Source organism: Prionailurus bengalensis, chromosome E1, assembly GCF_016509475.1.
Source record: "Prionailurus bengalensis isolate Pbe53 chromosome E1, Fcat_Pben_1.1_paternal_pri, whole genome shotgun sequence".
In the NCBI taxonomy this organism is placed as follows: Eukaryota; Metazoa; Chordata; class Mammalia; order Carnivora; family Felidae; genus Prionailurus; species Prionailurus bengalensis.
The window spans coordinates 12,890,418-12,896,654 of NC_057347.1; the positions used below are offsets into that span (position 1 = coordinate 12,890,418).

Genomic DNA, 6,237 nt, shown 5'->3' on the forward strand with positions numbered 1-6,237 from the left:
GAGGACCCCGAGGCTCGGCGCTTGACGCTCGAGGTCGACCAGCACACCGGGGACCGGGCGACCTGAGACGCGGCGCTTGGCGTTCGAGGTCGACCCGCGGACCGGGAGACAGGGCGACCCGAGACCCGAGACGCGAGGCCGACCAGCACGCCGGGGGCCGGGGGCGACCAGCACGCCGGGGCCGGGACCCCCCCCCCCCCCCAGACGCGGCGCTTGGCACTCGAGGTCGACCAGCACGCCGGGGACCCGCGGACTCGAGGTCGACCAGCGCACCGCGGACTGGGAGACCCGGCGACTCGGTGACTCGGGATTTGAGGTCGACCAGCACGCCGAGGACCCTGAGACGCGGCGCTTGGCGTTTGATGTAGACCAGCACACCGGGGACCGGGGCCCCGCGGACTGGTGACCTGGGGCTTGGCGCTGGAGGTCGATTGGCATGCCGGGAGCCGGGGGACCCGGTGACCTGGGACTTGAGGTCGGCCGGCACGCTGGGAGCCGGGGACGCTGGGATCTGCGGATCTGAGACCCGAGGTCGACCGGCACACCGCGGACCGGCACGCTGGGGGCCAGGGACACGGTCACCTGAGCCCCGAGTCCCGACCCCTTAGCCCCGGGGTCGACCCGAACCCCGGTTGCCTGAGTGCCCGGGACTCGAGGAGACCCGAGTTCTACCAGCACGGCCGAGCCCCGTGACCTGGGATCTGCGGAGCTGGGGATCCGTTGACCTGGTCCCCGAGGTTGACCGGCACGCTGGACTTCGCCGCGGCCGTCTACCCCAAAGTTTAGGAAATCCGTGGATCGCTAGCGACTCTGGGCCCCGTGAGGTCGGCCACCCGAGTCCCCGGGTTCGATGACGAGTGTTGACCCGCTGCCCCCCGGCGCCACCGCCCTGGCCCACGCCTGTCCTTTCTTCCCGTGATTTTTTTTTTTTTTTCTTCCTCCCACCTCCACTCCTGTCGCCGCTTCCCCCGATCGGATCGGCCCCGCCTTCGTTTGCGTTACTATCCTGGACACCCGTTTCTTTCGTTGTAGCACTGGTGGGGGCTGCGTGACGGCGAGACGACGACCATCCACAGACGGTATCTGGTGGCAGGAAGGAGGGTCTCGGTTAGGCGTCCATTCGATCCACAAAGCCCTCTTGGTGCGCCCTCCGTTCCGTGTCCCCCTCCCCCCACCCCAGCCGGGAAACGCTACTGACCCAGGTGCCGGGGGACGAGGCCGTGCGCCGGCGAGGCAGGTGCTGCGTCCCGGCCGCTCTGCTGCGATCGGCCCGTAGTCGTCACACACGGACTCCCTCACTCCACCACCGTGGTGCCCGGACGCCCCCTGCCTGTTGGTCGCTTTTATACTACCCAAAGAGGTCGACGGGGTGGGCGGTGGGGCTTGAGGAAGCTGTCTGGGAGTACATGGATGGAAATAGGAACAGTTGTAGTTAGAAGGAATGGGAAGGGGGGGGTGGGGGGGTGTGCGGGGGCGGGCGGGAGGGGGGTGTTTTCACGCACGCACGGGAGGGGCGGAGGGGCAGAGAATAGGATCTCAAGATCATTTTGGACATCTCAACCTGTGTTATTCTCCAAGCACCTTCAACAGAAGTATTTGGTGTAAAAGATGACCACAGAGGGACAACTCAAAACACCACCTCTGCGGCTGAGGGGCCCCCGGACAGACAGGGAGGGTCAGGACCGGAAGGACAGCTTCCCTCCTTCCTGGAACCCAGATGGGAAGGCAGAAGTGCTCCCCCACCCCGACTTAGAGTTGAGGCTCTGCCACACTCAGGCGGTGCTACTCGCCCACTCTCTTGCTGTCGAGAAGGAATTCCTGTTCTCCTGTGGGGTCATGTAGTTCGGGGGAACTTCCCAAGCCGCTCAGCTCACAAGAACACCTACGCCCAGTGTCATGAACTCCCTCCCTCACACTCGCCATCCCCCTCTGAAGCCCAGAAGGGAAAGAAAAAGAAAACATCATCGACTGCCTGCCTGCCTGCCTGCCTGCCTGCCTGCCTGCCTGCCTGCATTTACTATTCTATGTGTTGCCTCACCTATTAACACTGGAAACACAACTCGCATGCCAAATATTCCCATCCTTGTAAAAGCGAACAGTTCAGGGCACCTGGGTGCCTCACTCGGTAAGGTGCCCGAGTCTTGCCTCAGGTCATGATCTCGGGGTTCTTGAATTTCAGCCCCCACATATTCTCTCCCTCCCTACCCCCCTCTCTCCCACTCACTCACTCAACTGGAACGAATGCATACATAATAAGTAAATAAATGTATATGTGTGTGTACACTTCAGCGGGCTCTTAGTCTACTACTCACAAAGCTATGGGACCATCACTGTTCATTCCAAACTATTTCCATCACCTCAAAGAGAAAGAAACCCCACGCCCCCCTCTTCCTCCCCCCCCCCCCCAAGTACCTTCGACACTGACTCGAGGTTTCTCAACAGCCTTGCAAGCCCTGCAATGTTTCCAAACACTGGTGCTCCCCAACCCCCCCCCCCCCCCCCCCCGTCAAAGAACTCCCCTAATTCAGGCACTTCCGGGTTGTTCCAACACCTGGAACGGCGGGGGGGGGGGGGGAGGGGAGACCGCTGTGTTGGGGGGGGGGGGCGGCACGGGACACAGAAGCACTCTGAATCCCCTTCCCTTTGCCTCTCTTCCATCTGGGGTTTCCTGAGGTGTATCCTTTGACGCCATCACTCATCTATGAGAAATGAGAAAAAGAGGACCGAACGTGGCTAGATCGTTTTCGATAGCCTGATACGCATACCCACACGCACGCCAAAAGAAACGAAAATTGCGATCCGCTGGAAGGTCAAACGACGGCAGAGTGGTGCAACTAATGACGCTACACTCACACGATACGAGAGAATGCGGCTGTTACAGATTATGTTGGCAGAGAGGTTTTCGTAGCACGGGAATCCGCTTGTGGTGTTCCGATACTTCATGACCAGCGGTGGGAAACCTTCTACGTAGGGTGAGCTCTCTTATAGCCGAAGACACCAAATCATCATTTCAAAGGCTACGGGTGGTGAAATCGCTCTGGCTTGCAACTTCTTAACCCCCTATGTTGTTCTCCATGATTGCATTTCAGCTTCCTCCCTTATCCGAGCCAACGACCCTACCTGGTTTTTAGGTATTTATTTGTTTTTAAAGAGGTTAAGTACGACATTGGGTCCTAAACGGAGGCAGAGCTTTGGCTACTGGTCTCCGAAACGATGATTGTCTCTATATTTGTATGGATCTGCCTAACTTTTGCCTCTCACGCCTTTCCTCTCGCTGCATAACATCTTAAGATGAAGGGAGCCCGCTCAGGTGGGACCGCCGCTTGTGGAAAACGTCATCAGGGCAAAATAGTGAAAGCAGCGTCGATCAAGAATATGTTGCGGGTTACACACACATTCCCGTTTCATCCCCACCCCCCATCGATCAATCACTTACTCCCCTTTGATGCCATGTTTTGTTTATTCCTGTATTTATGGATGGGTTTTCAAAGATTTTATTGTAAGTAAGCGCTACATCCAGCGTGGGACTCGAACTCGCAACCCACGAGATACAGTTGCACGATCCACCACCTGTGCCCACCAGGTACCCTGATGCCACGTTTTCTTTCTTTGCCTCCCTGCCGGCTGGCCTGCCTCCCTCCCGGCCGGCCGGCCTGCCTCCCTCCCGGCCGGCCGGCCTGCCTGCCTGCCTGCCTGCCTCCCTCCCTCCCTCCCTCCCTCCCTCCCTCCCTCCCTCCCTCCCGGCCTCCCTCCCGGCCGACCTGCCTGCCTGCCTGCCTCCCTCCCGGCCGGCCTCCCTGCCTGCCTGCCTGCCTGCCTGCCTGCCTGCCTGCCTGCCTCCCTGCCTGCCGGCCGGCCGGCCTGCCTGCCTCCTTCCCGGCCGGCCTGCCTGCCTGCCGGCCGGCCTGCCTGCCTCCCTCCCGGCCTGCCTGCCTGCCTGCCTGCCGGCCGGCCTGCCTGCCTGCCTGCCTCCCTCCCTCCCTCCCTGCCTCCCTCCCTCCCTCCCGGCCGGCCTGCCTCCCTCCCGGCCGGCCTGCCTCCCTCCCGGCCGGCCGGCCTGCCTGCCTGCCTGCCTCCCTCCCGGCCTGCCTGCCTGCCTGCCTGCCGGCCGGCCTGCCTGCCTCCCTCCCGGCCGGCCTGCCTGCCTGCCTCCCTCCCGGCCTGCCTGCCTCCCTCCCGGCCTGCCTGCCTGCCTGCCTGCCTGCCGGCCGGCCTGCCTGCCTGCCTCCCTCCCGGCCGGCCTGCCTGCCTGCCGGCCGGCCTGCCTGCCTCCCTCCCGGCCGGCCTCCCTGCCTGCCTGCCGGCCTGCCTGCCGGCCGGCCGGCCGGCCTGCCTGCCTCCCTCCCGGCCTGCCTGCCTGCCTGCCTGCCTGCCTGCCTGCCGGCCTGCCTGCCTCCCTCCCGGCCGGCCTGCCTGCCTGCCTGCCGGCCGGCCTGCCTGCCTCCCTCCCGGCCTGCCTGCCTGCCTGCCGGCCGGCCTGCCTGCCTCCCGGCCTGCCTGCCTCCCTCCCGGCCTGCCTGCCTGCCTGCCTGCCTGCCGGCCGGCCTGCCTGCCTGCCTCCCTCCCGGCCGGCCTGCCTGCCTGCCGGCCGGCCTGCCTGCCTCCCTCCCGGCCGGCCTCCCTGCCTGCCTGCCGGCCTGCCTGCCGGCCGGCCGGCCGGCCGGCCTGCCTGCCTCCCTCCCGGCCTGCCTGCCTGCCTGCCTGCCTGCCTGCCTGCCGGCCTGCCTGCCTCCCTCCCGGCCGGCCTGCCTGCCTGCCTGCCGGCCGGCCTGCCTGCCTCCCTCCCGGCCTGCCTGCCTGCCTGCCGGCCGGCCTGCCTGCCTCCCGGCCTGCCTGCCTCCCTCCCGGCCTGCCTGCCTGCCTGCCTGCCTCCCTCCCGGCCGGCCTGCCTGCCTGCCGGCCGGCCTGCCTGCCTCCCTCCCGGCCTGCCTGCCTGCCTGCCGGCCGGCCTGCCTGCCTGCCTGCCTCCCTCCCTCCCTCCCTGCCTCCCTCCCTCCCTCCCTCCCGGCCGGCCTGCCTCCCTCCCGGCCGGCCTGCCTCCCTCCCGGCCGGCCGGCCTGCCTGCCTGCCTGCCTGCCGGCCGGCCTGCCTGCCTCCCTCCCGGCCGGCCGGCCTGCCTGCCTCCCTCCCGGCCGGCCTGCCTGCCTGCCTGCCTCCCTCCCGGCCTGCCTGCCTGCCTCCCTCCCGGCCTCCCTCCCGGCCTGCCTGCCTGCCTGCCGGCTGGCCTGCCTGCCTCCTTCCCGGCCGGCCTGCCTGCCTGCCGGCCGGCCTGCCTGCCTCCCTCCCGGCCTGCCTGCCTGCCTGCCGGCCGGCCGGCCGGCCGGCCGGCCTGCCTGCCTGCCTCCCTCCCTCCCTCCCTCCCTCCCTCCCTCCCTCCCGGCCTCCCTCCCGGCCGGCCTGCCTCCCTCCCGGCCGGCCTGCCTGCCTGCCTGCCTCCCTCCCGGCCGGTCTCCCTGCCTGCCTGCCTGCCTGCCTGCCTGCCTGCCTGCCTGCCTCCCTGCCTGCCTGCCGGCCGGCCGGCCTCCCTCCCGGCCTGCCGGCCTGCCTGCCTGCCTCCTTCCCGGCCTGCCTGCCTGCCTGCCGGCCGGCCTGCCTGCCTGCCTCCCTCCCGGCCTCCCTCCTGGCCTGCCTGCCTGCCTGCCGGCCGGCCTGCCTGCCTCCTTCCCGGCCTGCCTGCCTGCGGCCGGCCTGCCTGCCTCCCTCCCGGCCTGCCTGCCTGCCTGCCTGCCGGCCGGCCTGCCTGCCTCCTTCCCGGCCTGCCTGCCTGCCGGCCGGCCTGCCTGCCTCCCGGCCGGCCGGCCTCCCTCCCGGCCTGCCTACCTGCCTGCCGGCCGGCCTGCCTGCCTCCTTCCCGGCCTGCCTGCCTGCCGGCCGGCCGGCCTGCCTGCCTCCCTCCCGGCCTGCCTGCCTCCTTCCCGGCCTGCCTGCCTGCCGGCCGGCCTGCCTGCCTGCCTCCCTCCCGGCCTCCCTCCCGGCCGGCCTGCCTGCCTGCCTGCCTCCCTCCCTCCCTCCCTCCCTCCCTCCCGGCCGGCCTGCCTCCCTCCCGGCCGGCCTGCCTCCCTCCCGGCCGGCCTGCCTGCCTGCCTGCCTCCCTCCCGGCCTGCCTGCCTGCCTGCCGGCCGGCCTGCCTGCCTCCCTCCCGGCCTGCCTGCCTGCCTGCCTGCCTGCCGGCCGGCCTGCCTGCCTCCCGGCCGGCCGGCCTCCCTCCCGGCCTGCCTACCTGCCTGCCGGCCGGCC

General features: G+C 68.4%; 1 long non-coding RNA gene across 1 annotated transcript in view; it reads left to right on the top strand.

The window, feature by feature from the left end:
• The window catches only part of LOC122486050, a 539-nt gene extending 485 nt beyond the window's left edge, over nt 1-54 (top strand). Inside the window, exon 2 of the long non-coding RNA XR_006297997.1 lies at nt 1-54. This exon is cut by the window's left edge and continues 96 nt beyond it. This is a non-coding gene — a long non-coding RNA (uncharacterized LOC122486050).
• The last annotated feature ends 6,183 nt before the right edge of the window (nt 55-6,237 follow it).